This window comes from Phragmites australis, chromosome 1 (assembly GCF_958298935.1).
Source record: "Phragmites australis chromosome 1, lpPhrAust1.1, whole genome shotgun sequence".
Lineage (NCBI taxonomy): Eukaryota > Viridiplantae > Streptophyta > Magnoliopsida > Poales > Poaceae > Phragmites > Phragmites australis.
The window spans coordinates 25,181,687-25,207,003 of NC_084921.1; the positions used below are offsets into that span (position 1 = coordinate 25,181,687).

Sequence of the window (25,317 nt, forward strand, 5' to 3'; positions counted from 1 at the left end):
GATCTATTTTTATTCCTTAAGGCACACTATTAAGTTAGTCTTTAGCTGTACCGTACATATCAATATTTATTGTCGTCATCTTTTTATGGTTATGGTTCATTCGCACAGCATCAAAAAACCTCATGTCACATGTAATATTTATCACCGTATGTAACCTCTATGTCGGGTTATATGATAATTATACTTCACAACTACTATTGTTCATTAAAAAATTACTCACACAGAATTACATTAAGAGGATAAAGCAATATCGATAAAATTACGTCAAAACAAATTTACAGCAACAACACATCGCTACCAACACAAGAACAGATATTAGCCAGTGTTGTTGTATGATCTAATAAGCAAGACGCGAACAATAGCAACACGTAGAAACGGTGACAAGACCGATGGCCTATGTTCAGCAAATAAAGTACCGAATACAACGCTGTTCAAAATATTCGGCACCTTAAATGCTGAAAATAGTTAGACCCACTCTTTTTGGTGTCTCGCATAGTGAAACTGAATTTTCGGTGATCAAGTTACCAAATACAAATGCTAAATTCATAAACACATCAATATATTATCTATTTTTACAGATTTAGTACCGCATATTGTCTATTTATGGATTTTTACCGTTTAAGATAATATAACTATGAAACCACCTCTTGCTCACTCGCAAATACATCTGGTTAAGTATGTATCTCAGCACTCAACAGTCCAAAAGGCAGGCCACGAACGATGTCAATATGCCAACAACCCACAGGGACGAGCAATTCCAAACTTTGATGTAGACTATACACCAAAACGTTCAACTTGCCAAATGAGATCAACCGACACAAAATGAAACAAAAAGGTTCAGATGCCATTTAATTTTTATCCTTTGTGGAAAGTACAAAGCGCAGAATCATTTGTTATACAACAAGTGGGATGACTGGGAGCAACAATTACAAATAATTGAAATGTCCCATAAAAAGGCCGTGGTACAAGAATTATGCTAGTAAAGTACACTTCTACATAGACATGAGAAAGCTTCTGGTTTGTTTCTCTCAAGCGCTACCAGTAGCAAACATGCATCTTCCGTTGCACTTTCAACAAAATTGCAAGATCAACAAGTCCACTGAAGGCAAGGATCAGGCTAACACGAACAAACTGTAAGTATTTAGTAAAAGTCCAGAGAAAAGAATCAAGGGCAAAACCCATGTTGCAATATTGCTAAAATGATGAGAAAGCAGAGCAACAAATTCCCCAAACTTACTACAATCACCATTGCCGCCCTTCGATTCTTCACCACTTTAAATATGCTGCATATAGCATTCAGATTCGCCAAGCAGCAAGAATCTAGGAGGTCCAGAGCATTTGGGAAGGGGCATCCAAATGCGGAAGGATAAGCATGACAAGAGAACCTCTTTTTTCCGGCAAGGGAAAGCTAGATGCTGATGACGGTGTGTACCTAGAAGGACCATCCATGCCTGCAAGAATATTACTTCACCACTTGCAAAATCATCATGAGCATACAAACAACAAACATGCTATATATTATCAGTGAAGGCTGAAACCAAGGGAAAATCTTTCGAAAACCATCAAGGAAAGGAAAAGGAAAAGCTGAAAAAAGGAGAGTGACGAAAGATGCAGAGCTCCCTTCAATCCAAAGAGGGTTCATATATGGCTGATGCAGCTCCTGGGGCATGCAAGCCATAAGCCTATCCCAAACAACAGCTGATAACCTCCCTTTCTCTGTCATCCTCTCTCCCAGATCTCAAATCGAGCCATGGAATAGGCTAACGGGATCCATGACCCAGCAGCTCAATCCGCCCACAGCAACACCCCTTTTTGGACCGAAAGGAGCTCCACCTCCACAACATCTTCTCCTCAAGCACGCAGCAAACACCAGGAAGAAAAGCAAGAACAGCACCAACGCAAGGAAAGATATAAACAATGCTAGCAGCTACTCTAGACATCTATCTACCCGTGGTTGTGATGTGAATTGAGGCAGACAAGAGACGATCCAAACAAAAATCAAAAGAAGATGCAGGAGCATGGGCAGACGATTTTTTGCGAGGGAATAAATAAGACGAAAAGGCTCCTCTTCTTTCTGCTCCTCTAGATATCTATCTACCCGTGGCTGTGATGAGAGAGCTGCCGCTGGTCCATGCTTTAAAGAAGAGGAGCTGCGATAGGGGATAGAGAGACGGGGAAGGGAAGGGTTGGGGGCTGGCTCGAAATCTTGAAGAGGAGGGGTTCTCTCGGGAAGTGAGCAACTTCACATGCCTTTGGCTTGCTTGGCCATCCATGACTTCCCGTCTTCTCCGCTCCATCGATCGGCTGGCTGTACCTGGACTCGCCCCCACCGTGCTTTGTCGACCTATTAAGCGGTGATTGGTTGGCTGAAATAAAAATCCGGTTCTGCAGATACGTATAATTAAAAAAATATATTTAATTATTCATATGTACTATTTTAATTTAAACTATTGTATTTACTTATTAGTGTTATAAAATCATCTTTATACAAATATATTCATTTAACCTACGTATACAGTCCACAAATAAAAGTATATATAACAAATAATCACACCCTAACCGGCTAACCGCAGGCAGCTGCAGGGCTGGCCATAAAGCCGGGAGTGGCTAGCTAGCTTGGAAACACACAAGAAACAGCTAAAAACAACGGAGCGTGTCTAAGCTCTCGACCGGTTAGTCCTTTTGATCAGGAAGGAACAAGAAATAATCGACGGTGCAACGAGCCCAGGCCCAGCTGTTGTCATACGGTACACAACGCACCCGTCTGGAGTCTGGACTCTGGACTAATCGTTTGCACTTCTCTGCGTAATTTACGCAAGGGGAAAAGTCGTCTTAGTCCGTGACGTGGATGTGAGGAGTTGATCCTTTCGGTTTGGTGACATGGTTTTCACAAGGACGCTCGCGAAAACAACAGATTTGTAACGTACGGATCCCTGTCATGTAAGACGGTCATGATTTCATGTACGCATAGCTTGTTCACTGTAAAAATCCAAAAGTATAAAATATACGGCACTATATTCGTTAAAATAGTAACATATCGATATATTTGTATATTTAGTATGTGTATTCGGTTACTTATTTACCGAAAATAGGTTTTTGATACCGTGCACCGAAAATTCACCGGTCCCATCTTTTTTGGCACACGAGGTGTCAAATACGATACTGTGCCCTGTATTCAGCACACGAGGTACTTAATATGGCCGGCCGCGTCATCACATCGTTTCGGATGGTGCTTTTGTCGTGTCACGTCGCTTCGGCATGAATGGCTCGCGGATGCTGCGTGCTCTTGCCGTTTGCTCATGGTGCCTCGTGCATTGCTCGCTCAAGGCTTTCAGCGCGCATTAGGCCGGTGTGCTGCTATTGTTTCCTGTTGCTGCATGCAAGCTTTCGGTATGGCGTGCTGCCGTTGTCGCGTTAAAGATCTGTCATATGGTCAATTAGTGTCCAAAGCCAGAGTCAGAATAGAGGTGTTGTCATTTTATGTTTAAATCTCAGTCATGTGGTTACTTCGTGTCTAAAGCTTAAGTTGGTAGATCGTCGTATTGGTATAGAGAAACAATAGTACCTCACATAATTAGCAGAAGAACAGGCATATTGCATAGCTGTTGAATACCTAGATAATCTCAAGATGACGGTGGAAAGTGGCGACGCAAATTAGCGGTACAATGATAGTTGGGCCAATCAATGCTATCAGGGTAAGATGCTTATCATCTCCGATATGGTGATGGGAAGTTTGTAAGGATGGGTACAAGAAAATCAACCTTCATCTCCAGGGTCATCAGTGTCATACTAAGATGGAGGCCTCGGAGGGAGGGGTCATTGCTGCATGAAATTGTCGTCGTCGTCATTTTGAGCTGTCACGGTAGGAGTTGGTCCTATATCATTGTTCGTTGTATGGCATCTTGATGTGGTGCGTAAACCTCCGTTTGTAGTATAACTTGAACCTTCTCCTTATTGCTGCTGGAACATCGAGGCATTGATGGTATGAAATTATCATCCTCATCGTCCTCGTCACTTTCTAGTTAAATAGTAGAGGGCGCCCATGTACCCTTAGGTTCGCTGATCTTCATCATCCTCTATGCGAACCAGGCATCACCCCCTGCTCCCGCCGAAGAGCATATACATCACCAAGAAGTTTGGGATTTCTTTGCAGATCAACTCTTTGTCTTTCAGGAACGCCTAATGTAAAAGAGGAGTATTTGAATAAATGGAAAAAAGAGAAGTATGGTGACCAAATAGAAAATGTCAAACTTGAATGTGGGATGCATACTGGTTGGGCAACATTACTATCCTTCTTTGCGTCCTATAAAAATCTAGCACAGAAGGATGATCGGTTAGTTTTCACACCCTGAGATACCTCTGACGCTACTCGAAATCTTGAAGAGGAGGGGTTCTCTTGGGAAGTGAGCAACTTCACATGCCTTTGGCTTGCTTGGCCATCCATGGCTTCCTGTCTTCTCTGCTCCATCTATTGGCTAGTTGTACCTAGACTCGCCCCCACCGTGCTTTGTCGACCTATTAAGTGGTGATTGGTTGGCTGCATAAAAAAATCCTATTCCACAGGTACATATAATTAAAAAACATATTTAATTATTTGTACGTACTATTTTAATTTAAACTCCTGTATTCACTCATCAGTATTATAAAATCATCTTTATACAAATAGATTTACTTAATCTAGTATACAGTCCATACAAATAAGAGTATATATAACAAATAATCACACCCTAATCGCAGGCAGCTGCAGGTCTGGCCATAAAGCCGGGAGTGGCTAGCTAGCTTGGAAACACACAAGAAACGGCTAAAAACAACGGAGCGTGTCTAAGCTCACGACCGGTTAGTCCTTTTAATCAGGAAGGACAAGAAATAATCGACGGTGCAACGCGCCCAGGCCCAGCTATTGTTGTTGACTAGTTGTCATTCTCATGCCATACGGTACACAACGCACCCGTCTGGAGTCTGGACTCTGGACTCTGGACTAATCGATTGCACTTCTCTGCGAAATTTTCGCAAGGGGAAACGTCGTCTTGCTTCGTGACGTGGATGTGAGGAGTTGATCCTTTCGGTTTGGTGACATGGTTTTCACAAAACAACAGATTTGTAATGTACGGATCCCTGTCATGTAAGACGGTCATGATTTCATGTACGCATAGTTTGTTCACTGTAAAAATCCAAAAGTATGTAACATACGGCACTATATTCATTAAAAATAGACAATATATCCATGTATTTAGATATTTAGTATGTGTATTTGGTTCCTTATTTACCGAATAGGTTTTTGGTACCATGCACCTGGTCTCATCTTTTTCAGCATATGTGGTGTCAAATACGATATTGTGTCCCGTATTCGGCACACGAGGTACTGAATATGGCTGGCCGCGTCATTACGTCGCTTTGGATGTTGCTTTTGTCCCATCACGTCGCTTCAGCGTGAATGGCCCGCGGATGCTGTGTGCTCCTGCCTTTTCCTCATGGTGCCTCGCGCATTGCTCACTCAAGGCTTTCGGCGCGCATTAGGCCAGTGTGCTGCTGTTGTTTCCTTTTGTTGCATGCAAGCTTTCGGTATGGAGTGATGTTGTTGTCGCGTTAAAGATCTGTCATATGGTCAATTAGTGTCCAAAGCCAGAGTCAGAATAGAGGTGTTGTCATTTTATGTTTAAAGCTCAGTCATGTGGTTACTTTGTGTCTGAAGCCTAAGTTGGCATATCGTCGTATCGGCGTAGAGCAAAAATAGTAGCTCACATAATTAGCAGAAGAACATGCATATTGCATAGCTGTTAAATACCTAGATAATCTCAAGTTGATGGTGGAAAGTGGCGATGTAAATTAGCGGTACAATGATAGTTATGCCAGTCAATGCTATCAGGGTAAGATGCTTATCGTCTCCGAGGTTGTGATGGTAAGTTGTAAGGATAGGTACAAGAAAATTGACCTTCATCTCCAGGGTCGTCAGTGTCGTCCTAAGATGGAGGCCTCGGAACGAGGGGTCATTGTGGCATGAAACCATTGTCGTCGTCATCTTGAACTATCACAGTAGGAGCTCGTCCTATATCATTGTTCGTTGTATGACATCCCGATGTAGTGCGTAAACCCCCGTTTGCACTGTTCCTTGAACCTTCTCCTGCATCACTGCTGGAACATCGAGACATTGTTGGTATGAAATCATCATCCTCATCGTCCTCGTCACTTTCTGGTTGAATAGTAGAGGGCGCCCCTATACCCTTTAGGTTCGCTGATCTTCATCGTCTTCTATGCGAACCGGGCATCACCCCCTCCCGCGCCAAAAAGCATATACATCACCAAGAAGTTTGGGATGTCTTTGTTAATTAACTCTTCGTCTTTCGGGAACGCCTAACGTAAAAGAGGAGTATTTGAATAAATAGAAAAAAGAGAAGTATGGTGACCAAATAGAAAATGTCAAACATGAATGTGGGATGCATACTGGTCGGACAACATCACTATCTTTCTTTGCCTCATAGAGAAACCTAGCACAAAAGGATAGTCGGTTAGTCTGCACATCCTGAGATACCTTTGACGCTGCTCGTGTAAGATGGCCCTAGGGTCGTTAGTGGTTACATGTTCGAGCGTAATGGTTAGCGCAGAACAGAAGAGTCTTGCATGCAATTTGGACACCGCTTGGATTAGGTTGTTCTCCTTAAAGGGATCATCCTTCCCTCCATGCACAACCTGCAAGGGTGCATTAAGTGCTATATCGATCGTTGTAGGTGTCCATAGAAAGGCTTTAGTAGAAGATCCCACCATAGATTTATTGATCCTTGACTGCAACGTTCTTACTATGCACCAAAGCATAAATCCCTAATTAATTAAGAAACATTAAACAAGTATTAAACATCATAATTAATATGTAACAATGGTTACTACATAACTAAATAATGTCTATTCTCTAGACTGCACAGAACTTTTATGGTAGCACCAAAAAGTCTACTCGCTAGACTGCACCGGCCTATTAGGGGTAGCACTAAAAAGTCTACTCGCTAGACTACACTAGCATATTAGGGGTCGCATTGAAAAGTCTCCTCGCTAGACTACAATGACCTATTAGGGGTAGCACTAAAAAGTGTCTTCGCTAGACTGCACCAGCCTATTAGGGGTAGCACTGTGTCACGTCCTAAAATCCGTAATTGTGTGTTTTAATCCTAAAACATGCAATTTCAGCTTCATGTTCCAGTTTGGGTCACTGGAGCACCTCACTTTGAATCAATGTGGTGGGAGAAGGAAAAACTAAGAGAAATAAAAGAGCTAGAAGCAAGTCTGGACTTTCCTCTAGGTAAATGGGGCCCACTTGGGTGGAAAATATCTCTCTATAGGTAGGCAACAACACTCTCTCTCCCCCTAAAAAGCTTACCCATACGTACTACTCACCCACTCCACCAGATAAGACTTTTTGAGGAAGCAAGTTGAAGTTGGCTGTCTCTCACTCTTTCTCTTAGGCTCCCTTTTTCCCCTTTGGATCCCTACCTCTGGGAGAAAGATCAAGGTACGTATGTGGTACTCACGTGACCACCAGCTCAAGGACTACTCGTCCATCCAATTCGTTTTCAGTTTCCCCGAAGGAATTCGAGCTGGTTCTGAACTTGTTTGGTGTTCTTTGGGTGAAGCAAGGAAGCAGCAGTTTTTCCTCTCTTCTCCAAGCCATTTTCCGTCGTTTCCTCCTTCAACTGGCGGTCACCAATCTCAGAAAAGGACCTTGGGTGAGTCTGCTAGGCTCCCATGGCAAGTATGCTCATTTTTGGTTGGATAGATCTTGAATCTGGAACTAGGGTTGCAAAGTTCTTCAGTCTGGGAACAAATAAGGATTTATGTGGATTTGAGTTAGGAATCATGTTGCTAGACGGTTGAGCAAAGTCTAGACCCTGTACACCCTTCTAGGCATTTTTACCTTTGATTTAGGGAGACTCCCAGGTTAGTTTAGCCTAGTTTTTCCCTTCGTAATAGCTGCTATTCTGGAGCTTCACGAGGCTGAATTTACTGTAGCGCCGGGTACTGTTCACCGGAGCACTCGGGTACTGTTCAACAGAGCACCCCGGATACTGTTCACCTAAGCACCCGGGTGCAGTTCATCCGAGCACCCTCGGGTACTGTTCACCCGAGCACAGATCACCCCAAGCACTCCGGGTACTGTTCACCCGAGCACCCACTGTTCACCCGAGCGCGGAGGGTACTGTTCACCTCGAGCACCGGGCACTGTTCACCCGAGCACCCGAGCACTGTTCACCCGAGCACGGTTCACCCCGAGCACTCCGGGTACTGTTTACCCCGAGTACCCCGCGTGTACTGTTTATCCCGGGCACCTCGAGCACGGTTTATCAGGCTTTCCTGATAGCTGATAGCTTGTAAAATTCGTAGTTAATTCGTACGAACTCCAAACTTTATGAGACCACTTGGAAAATTCTGGTTTGGATAGTGTGATCTGGGAAAAATATTGTCATGTATTGTGGAGCATATTTTTCTTATATGGTCGCATTTCATACATGCTCATTACATTGCACGCGTTGCTCTCTATAGTGAACGCCGATCCGTCGATCCCGAAGGCCGTGGGTGATCGTGAGGCGTCGCACCTTTCTGATCCAGGGCAGCAAGGCAAGCATCGTTCATATTGCACCGTGTCTACTTGAAAATTTAATATGTTATCTACGCTTATGTATACATTGCATGTGTCGGGTACTGAGTTGGGTAGAACCTATGCCGATGCATTATCCCATTTCGGTCACGTGTCATGTGTTGTTCCTAGGAGCCTAGTGGTGTTATCGAGGTCTAATTTTAGTTCGCTATGCTTAGTGGTACTTAGGTTTTCCGGTAGAAGTCGACGACGGCGTCCACCGTTGTCGCGAGCCTAGGACTTATTACTTGTTCACTCTTATGGTTGTGTTGATGATGAGTCGGTTTGGTGAGTGGTGAGTTGAGACGAGGTGTGGGCGGTGTTAGGGGTGTCATCTGCTCACGAGGAGTCCTCAGGCAGTTCGGGGAGGGAACCCGGACACCGTAGACCGCTTGCACCGGTTAAGCACCGACCGTCGGTGTAGTCGGCTTTAGCACTTACCTTACTCACCACATGCTGATATAATGGTAGGCGAGCTGATTACCTTCGCAGACGTGGTCATGTGGGCCTCGTCATAGATGGTGTGAGTCCGGTTTGAGTCCGGGCTTTTAGCGGTATTAGTTTGCTCGGGGAGTAGTTCTAATACCGCCTCGCCGAGCTATGGTTGATCCACATGGTTGGGCCTGGTTGGGAAAGGTTGTCACGGGTACCCCCTTGTGTGCATCTTAGCGGGTGGCACAAGCCGTATGGTCCCTGTGTCGTGTGGGTCCAGGAGTATCCCCTGCAGGGTGTATAATCAGTTCGAACTGCCGCGCTCTCGGTCATGAGCATCGCTATCGCTTATCTCCACCGAGCGACCATGTTTTGGTCGTAGAGTTTCGATGTGGGTTGTGGCATGGTTGGATTGGGGTGGTTTGGTCGGTATGTGGTTGGTGGTTTGGTGGGAATGGTTTGCTTTTATACACTTGTGGTTCATATATCTGTTCTGATCAGTTGGTTGGCAGGGTTTGAGTCGGTGGTTAGTTAAGTCAGTTGCTTACACTTAGAGTCTAGGTTGCTTACCGCTTAATGAACTTAAACATGTCTTAATCCTTGCTATAGCTTTAAATGCATGATCCTTGGAGTCGAGAATATATATACTCATACTGTGTAAGACTTGCTAGTACATTCGTACTAAGGGGTGCTGCCCTTAAGTTGCTTTCAGGTTCGCAGGTTGGCGAGGAAGAGGCTGTGTTCGGCTACTTTGTGCCTGCCGATCAGGGTGGCGGGCAGGAGTAGCACCTTCTACTCCGAACTCCGGCGCTTGTGGTATGGAGCCTAAGGGCATACGGCTCCATATTCTTTTGTTGTATAGGTTTATCTTCCGCTGCATAGTTGTTGTTGTTCCTCTTTTGTTGTAAATTGTGGAAGCAGTTGCATGTTTAATAATGGTAATCCAGTTTAATTATTTGCTCTCTATTAAACTGTGTTGTGATATTTGAGTTGGAAGGCATGTGTTCCGATCCTGGGTGCAAAACACGTGCCGGGACTACCGAAATGGTATTCGGGTTAATCGTCGAGGTTGTGATTATGAATAATGATCCTCCTGATGATTAATTAGAATACTATTTGGACGGTTCCTCACACACTGAAAAGTCTATTTGGTAGACTACACACCCGTGACTCAATTCCAACACTTGGCTGGTCTTACACCCTGCAACATTGACTCATGCATAGGTCATCACATGCCATTGAAGGGGTAGATGATGAGGTTACCAGAGTTTCCCATGCCCTACGTCAATATAAGGCACACCCATCTCGACATCTGAACATAACTAACACCAAGCATGGTAGACAGAGGTAGATGGAGAAGGGACATGCAACAATTTGAATGTCCTCCACCAAATGATCCAAGTAGGGACGCGTTCGACAACCGCTTAGTGCCAAAAAGTATTCCGAGGCCTGAATACCATTGTGGAGATACATGCAGTGTTTGGTACTCCCATGTGTTGGATACCTTCGGGAGAAGGTACTTCTGTTGCCCGAACATAGACGCGCTTTCCAAATAGAGCGAATCTTCTCAGGTAATCATTTTGAGAAAATAACTTTTTCCATTCACTTCATGTATTAATCGGGGTATGTGCATTTCACTAGTGGATCGATGACTTTATATCCCCCAACGACTAGGAAAGTGTGGATATCAGGAAGAAGTGGGACGAGGATGAGGACGAGCTTAATTAGAAACGTGAGAAAGAAGCCCGTGCACAATCACTTAGAAAAGAAGCAACAAGTGACGATGTTTGACTATGGTGCGACTCCACCATAGGTCGGCTATTTACTTTCCCTAATGCGTGGCTACATGTTATGATTACATTTTGTATGCACCATGATCCCTAACGCCACAAAAATTGTAACTTTTTTATGTGTGTGCCGTATGGTAGTGCAACAGTGTTATATAATCGTACTCGAATGAATTATCACCGGCTACTATTCTACAAATATTTTTTACCTAAAAAAATTAACGATGAAACAAGGGCCGTGACCTTAACCCTGCCATGAAGTTAATTCACCACTCCGTTTGTAGAATGAAGCACTCCATGTTGTCATAGAATATGGTTGAGCGCGTGATGCATCACATCCATAGCACTTGCAGCTAAAGCCGGCCTACACATATAGGTTGGGCACTCGCCTGTGACCTTATCCCTTCTTCTCCCTGGACCATAAATAACCCAAGTCTAAACCATGGTAAGACCATTCATTCCTCACCTCTCTCAACTGCAATGTCTTCCTCAGCTCCACCATGCCCACCCAGGAAACATTGGGTGACTTTCATCCCCTAAGGGGTCAAACCGCTGATGTGCTTCTATGACGACTCTTGTAGGCTTCGTGAGTCCTAAGGCTTCTCCTACACCTATGGTAGATGCTTCTTCATGTGCGCCAATTACTAGCATGGATCGCCTTAACATGAACCATATGAGTATTCACCGGTACAGCGACATAGATCACTCATGTGGCACTTTCGATACAATTTCACCCACTTCTTACTAATCTCTCATCTTGTTTCATTTGTCCAGTCTCCTCCACATATCTTTGAGTTAATGGAATGGGTGGACATGGAGAAAAATGAGCACCATAAGTGGTGGGTTGATATGAACATGCAGTGGAGGAGGGAAGCTTATGAGCGCCGTGAGTACGAGCAACATCAGGAGGATAATGATCAAGTGGCAAGAGGAGGAGTGCATGATAAAGGTCACAAAGGAGAGAGGGAACGAAAGCGCGAGAGGGCTCGTCGCTTAAAGGCAGAGGGCCCCGATGCCCTGAGGAAGGGCAAATATCATAGGTGTGCTCAGTAGAGTGCACATAGTGTAACCTATCATATTTTTGTTCCCTAAGTTAGATTAGTTGTCATTATCTATTTATGGTTAGGAGCCATTCGCATATCCTATGCAATGTTTATCATGGTTTGTTCCTTCACTACAATGTTCTAGTTATGGACCAAAGCATGAATCCCTAATTACTTAAGAAACATTAAACAATGCTTAATAAATAACTAATAAATAAAGTTATGTATCACAATTATTTGACAAAATAGAATAAATGAAAAATAATTACATTGCACTGTAGCACTGGCTACTCAACGACGACGCCACCCCACGCAATCCTCGGGAGTGCAAGCGTTTGATGGGTGTCTGACCCTCATCCTAGCGACCTACACTAGCCCCTGCAATGTGTGCCCTTGCACATCATCATCGTCGTCCTGCCCTATGAGATCCCCTCCTAACGTGTATTCAGACCCGCTAACTCAGCCCTGTATGTACCAAGATGAAGGATCCTCATGTGGCAGTGTGGATGGATCTAGTATGTGCTCCGTTGGAATCCGGTGTGATGAAGGCTCACCCTGCTAGTACCACTATGAACTGTCAGGTGCATCGAGATATTGGGCGAATTGTCCACTGAGGAGCTCGGTGAAGCTGGAGGCTTGCATTGTAGCATCCCAATCAAACTCATGTGTGTCGCTCTAGTCAGACGTCTGCTGCGTGTAGTCAATGACGTCCTCCTCATGTGTCGATGCTGCATGCGGAGGTGTCATGGTAGGATGAGGACGTGTCAGCCCAGTGTACACTCCTCGGGCTCAGGAGCTTGCATGCGCTCATTGGCCTCAGCATCGGAATGTGACACATGATGTACTGGAGCGGAAGGTGTCTCTCGTGGCTGTGATCTATTGGGTTCCTCACAATCATTGAATGAGCACCTGTTGTGGGAGGCATAGGATGGGTCCATGGCTGGTAGGTCATACCCCCTCCAACGCGGTGCAAAATCAACTAGACCACGTAAAGTGGATAAGCAAGACCCTCTCATCCTCATGTAGTCTCGAAGAGGGTTCCGATCCCTCCACATTGATGAACCGCTTGCTTCCCCACAAGCTTGCTTCGCGCGCGTATGCATCTCATATGCCTCTTCGGTCTATATAAGAAGAGGGTGATGTGAGTAATACAGAGGTTAACCAATGAAAATCTTTAGAAGTACCGCATCACTTATCACAACATGAAGAAGGCGGGCACGGTCCTCGGGGAAGGGTCTGCGGGCCGCCTCTACAAGTCTGCTGAGTAAGGTTGCATCTAATCGTATTGTCCAGCAGGAATGATGACATCCACCACGGTTGACTCCGTCCACCTATGTATGTGCTCAGCATTCACGGATGCTAGTCCTGCAAGGCTCCGCCCCCTATGTGCTCCTCCTGACATAAATAGTTAGAACCATGTAACATGGAAAAACTAGGATATTAATGCTACATACAATAACATACTTACTCGTGCGCCTGTCAGACGTCTCATCGGGGAGGTACTGGCACCACTTGTCGGTAACCGAACTGCCTTTGCACACACTCAGGAGAATATACTTCCACGTTGTTCATGTACACCAAGTAGCATCAGGTCATCCACAAGTTTGAGTCATGCGAACAAGAGGATGTGATCTGACCTACGGTCACAATTTTGACCACTCGTGACATACCCCATGGATCCCACTCCACGAGATCGGTGCTGAGTAGGTCTAGATCACTGATCACCCAAGAGTAAATACCATGGTCTTATTGCTGACTCCATCTTAGCCTCGCATGAATCCATCGGTACCTCATCGTAGGCCTCATGTCATCTGCAATGCCATCGGAGATGGGGACTAGATAGTACCTCTTGCTCACCAAGGCCGACATACCAGGAGGTATTCCCAGCTCCATAAGTATAAGAGGTGTAGGAACCCTGTCTTTGACCTCTGGGATGCAGCACATAAGCCTCTGTTGGTTGGAACAAGCATAGCAGATCTCCAACTGTAAGTTATCGGCTCATAAGGATGTGACACGAGTTGACCCTTTAACCATACAAGATGGGGGAGGACATAATCGCTTTTCGTGTTGCAGAAAATGACACCTCTAAGCATGATATACAAGTACACCTCATAATGCTGCATAATTGTAGCATCGTCCTAATCATGTGGGCATAGATCGAACTATGGCAGCCCATGAATCCATGACACGAAGAGTCCAACATCCTTCATATCATATTGCACACCAAACTTACAACATGCAAAGGCTCAATGAAGCTTGAATAGCTCTAGAACATTTGAAGTGCATTACATAACAAATAATTACCTGCCCTCAATGTAACCCTTTCACTCCTCCTTTGTTGGTCGCGAAACGGCTAATGGGGTGCCCCTAATCTCCAGCCTAGTCAACATGGCCACGTCCCTCAATGTTATGGCTATCTTGCCAAAAGGAAAGTGGAACATGTGCGTCTTAGGATGTTATCAGTCCATGAGACATATGAGCAGTGCCGCCTCAATCGATGGGAGAGGTGTTCAGCCACTGCCTGCAATAGGAGCTCCGATCATCATGAGAGCGAAAGGTAGTCCTCACTACTATAGAACTGGGCTTATATGCTGGCCTATCACTGCCGATTCCTCATGGGCCGGTAGTGATGGGGCATCATGCCGGTTCATAAGCCGCACTGGAAGAATCAGCCATCTTGGCTTATGAACCAGTAGTGATAAGGGTCATCACTATCGGCTGATGGATTAAGCCCACAGCGATACCCAGCACCCTCATCATTGCCGGCTTAATCCACTGACGGGTAGTGATATATGTACATCACTGCCAGCGGATTATATGAGCCTACAGTGATGTCCTCCTCGTCCCCACGTTCTTCTACCTTGAGCTAACAGAGCCATTTCAGAACTCTCTCCCTCACAAAATCTCCTATGGCAACAACCACTTCATCCCTTCTCCTGCATTGATTCCCCCAGCACTCAAACTCAATTTTGGTCAAGAAGGAGGTCTAGATGAGCTCTCTCTAGCTATCGAAACAAAATCCCTTCTTTCCTCTCCATTTTCTCATTTGCCTTTTCTTTATTTTTTAGGGCAAGTGAACTCTAGATTTTTCCCCAACAGCAAGCAAGCTTCTAGCAGGAGCCTCGTGAGCTCAAGTAAGTTGAAATCCCCAATGTTAATCCTATATTTAGCATTTTAACTCAAAATGTTACCTGAAAAACCAAAGTTGATCTTATCCCTATAGAGACCTAGGCAAATCTTCAAAGTTGATCCTAATGAACCATAGGAATAAATTTAGAAGTATACAATATAGAAACTTTAGGTATGAGCATATTTATTTTTGATTTTAATGAATTAAAAAAATTAGCCATGATATTTAGGTATGTAGCAAGATCCAGTTGTATTTTTTATATTTTATTTAGTTAACAACCTCCAATATAGAAACTTTAGGTACGAGCGTATTTATTTTTTATTTTTAGGGGTTGAATAATAAAGAAAATTTCTAGGGATGGCACCAATTAATACTCATCGGAGGCGGACGCAAAAGCATACAAAATGCGGCTCCTCCAACCCAGGCCAATTGTCGGTAGGAGATGGCGGGGTGATTTATTTGTTGTTGATCATAAAATCTTGTAGATATTTCAAATTTGCATTTACAATAATGATATAATTATAGATGGACTGAAGGTGGATGTACGATACGAGCCGTGTGAGCACAGAGTATAAGAATGGCGTGGAGGGTTTCCTGGTAGCAGCCGTGGCACACAAGTCAAATACACAGTCACAATACATATGTTGTCCAGGCGTCGATTGCAAGAACAAGAAGCAGTTCTCCACCACCCAGCAGATACATTCCCACTTGATGCTAAGGGGCTTTATGCCTGGCTATACCCATTGGACCGAGCATGGTGAAGCTGAGATCGTACAGGATGGGTAATACATTAGAAGAGAAGATGAAGATATGTGCACCGATATGCCAGTCGATGAATACATCGGTATGCCGCCTGCCGGAGATACGTTGGCCGATGATGATCTAGAGGAGATGTTGGCTGATGCCGACGTTGATGATCTGGAGCAGATGTTGCGTGATGGGGAGGGAAACTTCACCAATGAAAGAGAGTTTTAAAAGTTTCAGCATATCGTAGAGGACTTTAAAACACCGTTGTTCCCGGGCTGCGAGAAGGAGTACATAAAGTTGTCTACTGTGCTTTCATTGCTCCAATTGAAGGCAAGCAACGGGTGGTCTGATATAAGCTTCACAGAGTTGTTACTATTCTTGAAGAAATTACTTCCAAATGAAAATGGGCTGCCAGAAAACACGTACCAGGCCAAGCAAGTTGTGTGCCCATTAGGATTGGAAGTACAGAAAATACATACATGTCCAAACGATTGCATGTTGTATCGCGGAGAGCATGCAGACTTGCAAGCATGACTTGTCTGTGATGCTGCACGTTACAAGCGTGACAGTGATGATATCCATGATGAAGGAAAGAAGGAAAGGCGTCTCATGAAGGTGATATGGTATTTTCCTATAGTCCCCCGTTTGGAGTGTTTATTCGCGAACAAAAGGCATGCCGAACTGATACGATGGCATGTTGATGAGCGCAAGGATGATGGAATGCTATGACATCCCGCTGATTCTACGCAGTGGAGAAACATTGATAGGAAATACAAGAAGCCCTTTGCAGAAGATGTGAGGAATATAAGATTTGGATTGAGTACGGATATGATGAATCCATTCGGCAACATGAGCAGGAGTCATAGCACTTGGCTTGTGATTCTATGTATCTACAGCCTTCTTCCTTGGTTGTGTATGAAGTGAAAGTACATTATGATACTGGTGCTAATACTAGGGCTGAGGCAACCTGGCAACGATATCGATGTCTACCTGAAACCATTAATGGAAGATCTTGTAATATTGTGGAACGATAGTGTGCAGGTATGTGATGCATACAAACGAGACAACTTCACCCTACGCGCAATGTTGTTCGTAACAATCCAAGATTGGCTAGGCCTTAGCAACCTATCGGGCAGAATGTCAAAGGGTATTGTGCTTGTGTGCATTGCTTGGATGAAATAGAGAGCTTGTGGCTGAAGAACAGCTGAAAAATGGTGTATCTAGGTCATCGTAAATTTCTTCGCAAGGATCACCCGTACCATAGCAACAGGAGAGCTTTTGATGGGAAAGTTGAGACTCAATCACCTCCTAAGCATCGCACTGGGAGACAAGTATATGACATGGTAAAGGGACTTAAGGTTATCATTGGAAAGGGACGCGGGAGTACACCTGTTTCGAAATCTAATCTTAGAGCTGCTATATTCAAAAAGAAATATGTCTTTTTTGACTTAGCATATTGCCCAGATTTGGTGGTTCGACACGCAATCGATGTCATGCACATTGAGAAGAACGTGTGTGATAGATTGATTGGTACGTTACTAGATATACCTGGCAAAACAAAAGATACACTCCAAGCATGGAAGGACCTAATATGTTTGAAACTCAGACATAATCTACATCTCAAAGATATGGAAGAAGGCAACAAATATCTTTACCCCGCTAGCTACAATCTGAGCAAGGTAGAGAAAATTGTAATGTCCAAGTGCTTGCATGGAATCAAGGTTCCATTTGGTTACTCTGCCAACATAAAGAAACTGGTAAACATGAAAGACTTAAAATTAACTGGTATGAAGTCTCATGATTGTCATGTGATGATGACACATATGCTTTCATTTGCAATTAGAGTTATTCTGCCGCCGAAGGTCCGAAACCCAATCATAAAGCTGTGTTCATTCTTCCACGCGATATCGCAGACCATCGATTTGACCAAGCTAGATAAGCTGCAGGAAAACATGGTCGAGACTCTATCCCAGCTTGAGGTATTGTTCTCTCCTTCATTTTTTAATATCATGGTGTATCTCATTGTTCACATTGTGAAAGAGATACAAATTCTTAGCCCCATGTTTTTGCATGAGATGTACCCTTTAGAGAGCTTCATGGGAGTTGAAGAAATATGTTCATAACCAAAATCAGCTAGAAGGCTGCATGGCCGAGGGCTGGAGAACTGAGGAGGTCATAGATTTCTGTGTCGATTACATGAATCTCAAATCGATTGGTGTGCCTGTATCTCACCATGAGGGGAGGCTACAGGGGAAAGGGACGATAAGTGCAAACTCATTCCGCACTGATGACCCCATTTCATTCACAAAAGCACATTTCACAGTTTTGCAACAATCAGTTGTAGTGGACCCATATTCTAAGAACACCAGACCATGCTACGCATTAGAAACCCAGGGAAGTCCGATGTTTGGGTTGCACGAGAGCACCGGGATCATTTTGGTGCCTGGTTACATAGACAGGTGATGGGTAAGCAGATAGAGTGTGCTCAGTTGATGTGTTGGCTCATGGACTGTCAAGTGCAATCTTCACATTCCAAGGTTACGACATAAATGGCTATACATTTTATATGAGAACTCAGGATAATAAGAGCGCCAACCAAAATAGCGGTGTCCGTATAGATGCCTACGACTGCAATGTAAATAGGGAAACCTACTACAGATTCTTAGAGGGGATTTAGGAGATTTACTATGGAGTGAAAAAGGTTTCTCTTTTCCGGTGCCAATGGGTCAGACTCCCAGGGGGTGTGAAGATCGACAAGTATGGTATGACTACAGTGGACCAAAAACTCAATGGATACAGAGAAGAACCATTCATACTTGTGAATGATGTTACGCAAGTCTTCTATGTAAAGGACCCGTACCCGACTAATAAGGATGAGCGCCACGTGGTTCTTCAAAGAAAAAGAAGGATTGTCAGAGTGGAGAATGTTGTTGATGAGGAAGACTATAATCAATTCGACGTGCTACCTCCTTTCGGAGAGGACATCGACCTAGGTCCCATGGAAGACACCGATGAACCTCTCTATGCATGTCATGATCATAATGAAGGGCGAATCTTTAAGCCAAAGGAGCTAAATTGTATTAGTTACTATGTATGAATTTGTTTTAGATGCAATTATACCTCACTTATTGTTGAAGATTAGTTTCCTAACAATATGTTTGTAAATTGGCTGGGTACCTTTGAGAGTAGGGATTAATCATGAAAAGTGAAATAAAATGATGTATACAGGTTCGGGCCTTCGATTGGAGTAATACCCTACGTCCTGTGGGGGTGTTGCTGCCTTGTATTGATGATCTCGAGTACGAGCAAGGTGGCTAAGACTATTATAAGGAGTTGATTGGATCTAATCTATCCTAGATTTAAAGTCATCGAGTAACTCCTCTGTTGTTGCCTTTCGTGTTGCTCGTAGATCCTTGTTCATTATCCTCCTCCCCCAGCCTTTCCACCTTATATAGGGGTGAGGTACCAACTCTTATCCAACCGTAATCGATAGGGAGTTGTATTCCTTGACATCCAAGTAGATATATCTATTTTCAATACAGGTCGTATCGGTTTGGGTAACCAATCTAATCCTTCTCGGTATGTACTTCCTTGATTCCGGGTGTATCAGGTACCGTTGATTCGGTTCTGTGATTTTTGGAGCTGCCGAATATGCATTGTATATACCTTGTCTGTATATGATGTACTCCTTATGCGTATATACCCCATAATTAGATATTTGATAGTAGCCCCCTAAAGTAGATCAAGCTCATGGTCAAAATAATAGAGTATGGACGGATCCTTTCTCGAGTATCGAGTGGAAGCTCAGTCAGGTCGAGTGCCCTATAGCCAACCGCACTCGAGACTTGAAGAAACTCAATTGATCAACACCCGACTCCGAGTAGAGTTAAAAAAACCTTTCAAAATTTGAAACGGCTAGTATGGGTGCATTTAATGCAACCAGAAGGGTGTGCAGAGATTCGTACGTCAATATCATTCCTTTTTTCATGCCGGTTGAGGCGTTGTAAAGGTGGGAGTGGTTGAAATGGCAGTAACTTTTTGATTTTTTTACCCGTAAGACCTGGACTTGCAGCGGCCATTCTTCGTCCTTTGCCACTAGTCTTCCTGCACAAGACTCTCAACTTTCTCTGCCTCGGCACGCACCACCGCCAGAAAGAAGTTTAGATCCATGGATCCCAACTCTTCCTCAACGATCCTAAATCCCTCCTCGCTGGAGAAGAAGTTGGACGCAGCAGCCGTTGGCGCCTCGCCCGATCAGTATGAAGAGGTGAGGTTCATGATTGAGGCTTGGACACCCTCAGCTACGAAAGAAACTCGGCTGGCGGAACTTGAAGCAGAAGGAGTGGTGCCACCGCGCAGCCTGGTGGAATGGAGGACGGCATCGGGTGAGAGATTCCCTTCCTGCAAGATCAAGCATGAGTTCATAGTTGTTGAGTCTTTCTTCCGTTGTGGTTCTAATATCGCTCCTTCCAAGTTCCTTCTCAATGTACTCAATTGATACCAGATTGAACTTCACCTCCTGATCCCCAATTCGGTCACCATGTTGAGTGTTTTTGTTCATCTTTGTGAGGCTTTCCTTAGCATCAAGCCAAGTTTGAATCTTTTTCAGTATTTTTTATAAACTAAAAAGGATTACTGAAAATAAATGTGTTGGGGATGTGGTTTCCAGTTGAGGAGTGGGATGAGAAACTCCTATATCTTGGTTCCCCTCACTTCCTCTTGGTCAAAGGATTGGAAGAAACTTTGGTTTTACGTCTCTAATCCCAATCCGATCGGTTTTCCTTTAGTGTATAGAGGTCTTTTTCCCGTAAAAAATCTTTCTTGGACGCAAGAGAATCAAGAGTCTGGCCACACCACCTACTTCGCCAACAGGATTGGCATGCTGAGTTATTTTTTGCCTTACTGGGTGGCATGTGGCCAGAGAATTCATTAATAAGAGATTGAGTCACTTGAAGGCACGAATGTGCCTGGCTTGGGAGTACAGTAGGGAGGAAGATGTACCAGGGATGCAGCCGGTTGTAAGGCTTAGTTAGCACTTTGCCCTTTTTGTTTGGCTATGATCTTCAAGCATTGTCGAGTAAACCTTTCTTTTCTTTTTCAGCCCTGCCTGCCCAGGATGTCACCGCCCAGCTGAAGAAGCTTTTTTCTTCCGGTGCACCAGAGTGTGGCATTGCGCCTTACTCCTTAGCGAATCCTCGACCAGACATAAGGATTTTCTTAATGGAACAGTAAGACCTGTTATTTTCTATTTGTTCTTGCTTGTCTGTGTGACTGCAGACTCTAGTTTTTCGTCAAGAACATATCCTTTCAAGCATGGTCTTTGATCTCGATGGTGCTACTTCTGCTGATGCCGTTGATAAGGGGAAGCGATTGACCAACGAGGAGGTCATGGGGTCTCTTCGATCGAAGAGATCGTCCCCGTCTTCTCATCTGTTGTCGGATCCGTGCCCTCTCAAGGTGCAAGCGAAGGAGCCCTTGGGTATGCTGATTGAAGTTTTTATTATCATCTTATTTCCTTTCAAATTATCAAGTAGATACCTGAATGCATCTAGTTTGGATGAGTGGCCTTTTGTTAGGGGACGACGAGTGTACCAGCCCAATCGCCTCCTCGAGCAACCACCGCTCTCGACGAATCAGCCAAAAAGGTAACTCTTCTCGAGTTATCTATTTTATTTCGGTCATTCTATTAATGACGAGTTGCATGGATGGCTCTTTTTTAGGGGACGTCTGGTGCATCCTCGCAATCGCCAACTCGAGGGACTGACATGCCTGATGACTCAACTTGAGAGGTAATTTCACTCGAATTATAGCTCTTTAGTTGGTCATACTTTTGCTCAATAATGGATTCTTTTTATCTAGTTCTTTGCATGCTACTGATGACTTAACTTTGCCTGGTCCATGTGTAACTCCTCCACCAGCTCCGCCTACTGGACCAAGAACAAAGAAGGTGACCACAAAAAGGCTAAAGTCAAGCATCATTTCACACTTTCTGATTTCAAAGAGGTTTGTCCTGGATACTGATCTTGATTGGTCGATTGATAGTCCTTTCTTTTCCTCTTCTCTTATTCTGTTGATTGTAGACTATTGACTGAGGTGCAAACCAAGGTTGTCAGCATCTCGACTAGCCATCCAGAGCTAGCTTACTCAGTTGACTCATCATCGGCTCCAATTAGAGATCCTGCCTTGAGCGCACCCGAAGAAGACCTGCAGCTCAGGGGAAGTGAAACATCAATATCAATCCCGACTGATGATCCATGGGCGGCGGTAAAAACTCTTCTCCAGGCTACAAGCGCTCAGGTAGCTACCGCTGAGGCCAACCACCACAAGAAGCTCGAAGCCAAGAGGGAGAAAATTGAGTGTAAGTCTGTTCTTGATCACAAGTGTGTGATTCGATTATTGGGTGACTAGCAAAGAATTATTATTCAGTTTACCTTTGTCAGGCCTTGAGTCCTCCTGCAACAACAAGGAAAAGCTTCTTGCTGACGCAATGAAGAAGGTTAACGATGATGTCAAGTTTCGGGAGAGACTCAGGAATCAAGTGAACACCGCTCAAGCTGAAAAGAAGGTGATGATGTCTGAAAGGGATGTTTCTGTCCTGGCCCTTCAAGAGCTGAAGGAGCAGACCCTCAACCTCATGTCCCAAGCAGCCTCTGCAAGCGCTGCCAGGTATTCTCAAGAGCTATAACACCACTCTCGATACCTCATTGGTGACAGTCGGGTTTAATTGCACTAGCGAGGAGGCTGCAAAACTTGCAGAAAGCGTCCAGCCGGTAGTTCCTGGTTTTGTCGAGTCATTGAGGCTTAGTTTTCCTAGTGACGATAGTGAGGGGAGTCCCTCAGACTGATGGTCCATCCTATTTTGGCACTTGTAAGACACATTTTATGATTTGAGAATGTACATAGCAAGGCAACATTTTGCCAATCTATTATTCTTTTGTCATCTATTTCCTTGTCGATGAAATAGGATTAGCATAAGTAGATGCAACAACTGGTATGTTGTCATTGTTCTCAAGACCATACGATTACACATCTGTCAGTACCTAAAATCTTAACTAAATAAGCCATTAGATGCGCGGCCCTCGAGTACTCGAGAAGACCGTAATAGTGAGGCAAAGACTACTAAAATGCTAGAAAAATCATACTGAATTTTTTGTGAACTTTTACCAATTTGCGCATTCGATCATCATACAAACATGAACTCGATAGAGAGCACAAGCAAGGCAGACTAGGAATTCAGAACTCTTTTGGCCGTTAGGCGTGAGATGTCTAACAATCTCTATGCCGTTATGCCTCTTGAGGAGGTATAGTTATCTATCATCGACCCAACACATGCCTCTGTTGGTTCTATTTATCATGATCAACGCAGAGCCAAATAAAATTTTGCAAAAGAAATGTATAAAAGAAATATGGTATTACGATGTAGCCCCCGACTCTATGATCGAGGAAGAAATTACTCGATCAGAGAGTAGAAAAGGACATACCTGTACGATTGATCGAAAAGCAGTGTTATAGCTCTCAATTCTAAACTCGACCGAATCTCGTTCTCAACCATTTACTTGCTGACTGAGTTGGTCAAAGAGTAAGGCTCATTCTCAACTATGTACTCGAGATTGCAAGCCCCCGAGCGTTATGGTTTTGACTGCAATATGATTATCAAGTGAACTCGAACCACCGGGCAAGTGGGCATTACAAGATCCTACTCCCATTTGTACTCGTTTTCACCGTAATATTGCTCTAATCCATCATAATGGCCGCCCATCCCTCTTTGCAGAGATGAGACAAGCCATAACGCCATCATAACTTCCACCAAATGTGCTATGCACCCAAGGCGACGCCATCATTTTGGATCTTGATGGCTACGTTTACATAATACAATCTGTTTCCCCCGCTATAAATAGAGGGGACTCGAAGTCGTTTGTCTGTCATCTCATTTGTTTCCTTTGCCTATTGCCTCCTAAGACTCAGAGAGCTTGAAGTCATGGCCTCCACTCCATCTCCGCCTCTTGAGCCAATCCAAGAAGTCCTCTCCCCTAGGCCTCTTGCCTTGATACTTCCTGAGGTCATTATCATCATGTCTTCTGATGACAAGAACACGAGTAGCAGGCCTCAGAAGGACAGGGAAGAAGCATCCACCGTAGATCCTCACCGTCCCCTCACTTAGTGCGTTCGCTATTACATCAAGACCTATGCTTCAATATAGCGCTCTGCACTAGAGAGGAATGAGGATGGTGGTGATCCTGACTGGATCATCGACCAAGCCGCCATTGAGGTCTTCGGTGGTGGAGCCCACGAGTCATTGCCGGCGAAGGAGGCACGGTCGCCTACTCCATTGACAACCACCAGATCGCCTTTTTGCCAGGCAGAAGACCACTCACCATCACCGGCGCTGGTCAGCAGCTCCAGCAGGGCCTTCACCTCGGACACTTTTTCTAGCCCTTATGCTGGTCGATGGCCGATTTCGGGGGTGATCAGCTGCCGCCCAAGGGAGGAGTATAAAAGGTTCCTCGACTCGTTCAAGGGCGAATGAGGGTCCATATGTTTCCAAACTTTCGGAGGTGGTGGATCTTCACTATTTTCTAGAGCTAGGCGGATCCTTTCTTCTAAATTTGCACTACCCACACAGATAGAGGAGAAGGGAAAGATTATGTAAGTAGCTAATCAGATCAATTGTAATCTACTTACCTGTAACCTACCTTTTCTATGAATAAAACTTTCGGAGCTAGTCGATGTTCCACGAGTGCTCGAGTATCTCGCCGTTCGGAGTAGATAGCCATACTGACCCAGGTCGAGTGACTTCGACTGCTACGTAAGTTCCTTCCCACTTAGGTGATAACTTGTGGTGTCGGGCCTGTTTCTGCACCTTTGGTAGGACGAGGTCCCCAGCAGCGAGTTCTCTAAGTTGAATTCTCTGGCTTTGATATCTACGCAATGCGTGCTGATACTTAGCCGCTTGAATAGATGCTTGATTTCGGTACTCCTTGAGTAAATTTATGTCATCCGCTCATAGTTGCTCCTTCCCTTCCTCAGAGTAACTTTCTACTTGAGGGGATACGAACTGCAACTCAGTTGGGAGCATCGCTTCCGCTCCATAAACCAAGAAGAACGGAGTTTCACTAGTGGCTCTATTGGTCGAAGTACGAACAACCCATAGTATTGAGGGAAGTTATTTTACCCAGCATTTCGAGTAGGCTTTTAGCCTGTCAAAGACCTGAGTTTTGATACCCTGTAAGACTATTCCATTAGCACGTTCAACTTGACCGTTACTCTACGAGTGAGCAACTGAGGTGAAACGAATTTTGATACCGAATTCTTCGTAGAATGAAATAAATGGCCCGCTTCTGAACTGACTACCGTTATCCATAATTATTCAATGCGGAATGCCGAATCGAGTAATTATGCTCCTCATGAACTTCTTGGCCGCTTCTGCGGTTATCTTTCCTATGGGTTCAGCCTCTATCCACTTGGTGAACGTATCGATAGCCATAAATAGGAACTTGTAACAGCCTTGGGCCCTTAGGAACCGTCCCAGGATATTCATGCCCAGACAGAAAGGCCAAG

The 25,317-nt window shown here is 44.4% G+C and overlaps 1 long non-coding RNA gene across 1 annotated transcript; it reads right to left on the bottom strand.

Moving 5' to 3' along the window:
* Window positions 1-823: 823 nt before the first annotated feature.
* On the bottom strand, window positions 824-2,319 carry LOC133913226 (uncharacterized). The gene is made up of 2 exons (XR_009909001.1): window positions 1,238-2,319; window positions 824-1,117 (listed from the first exon to the last, which is right to left on the bottom strand). It is a non-coding gene; the product is annotated as an uncharacterized LOC133913226 (long non-coding RNA).
* Between the last annotated feature and the right edge of the window lie 22,998 nt (window positions 2,320-25,317).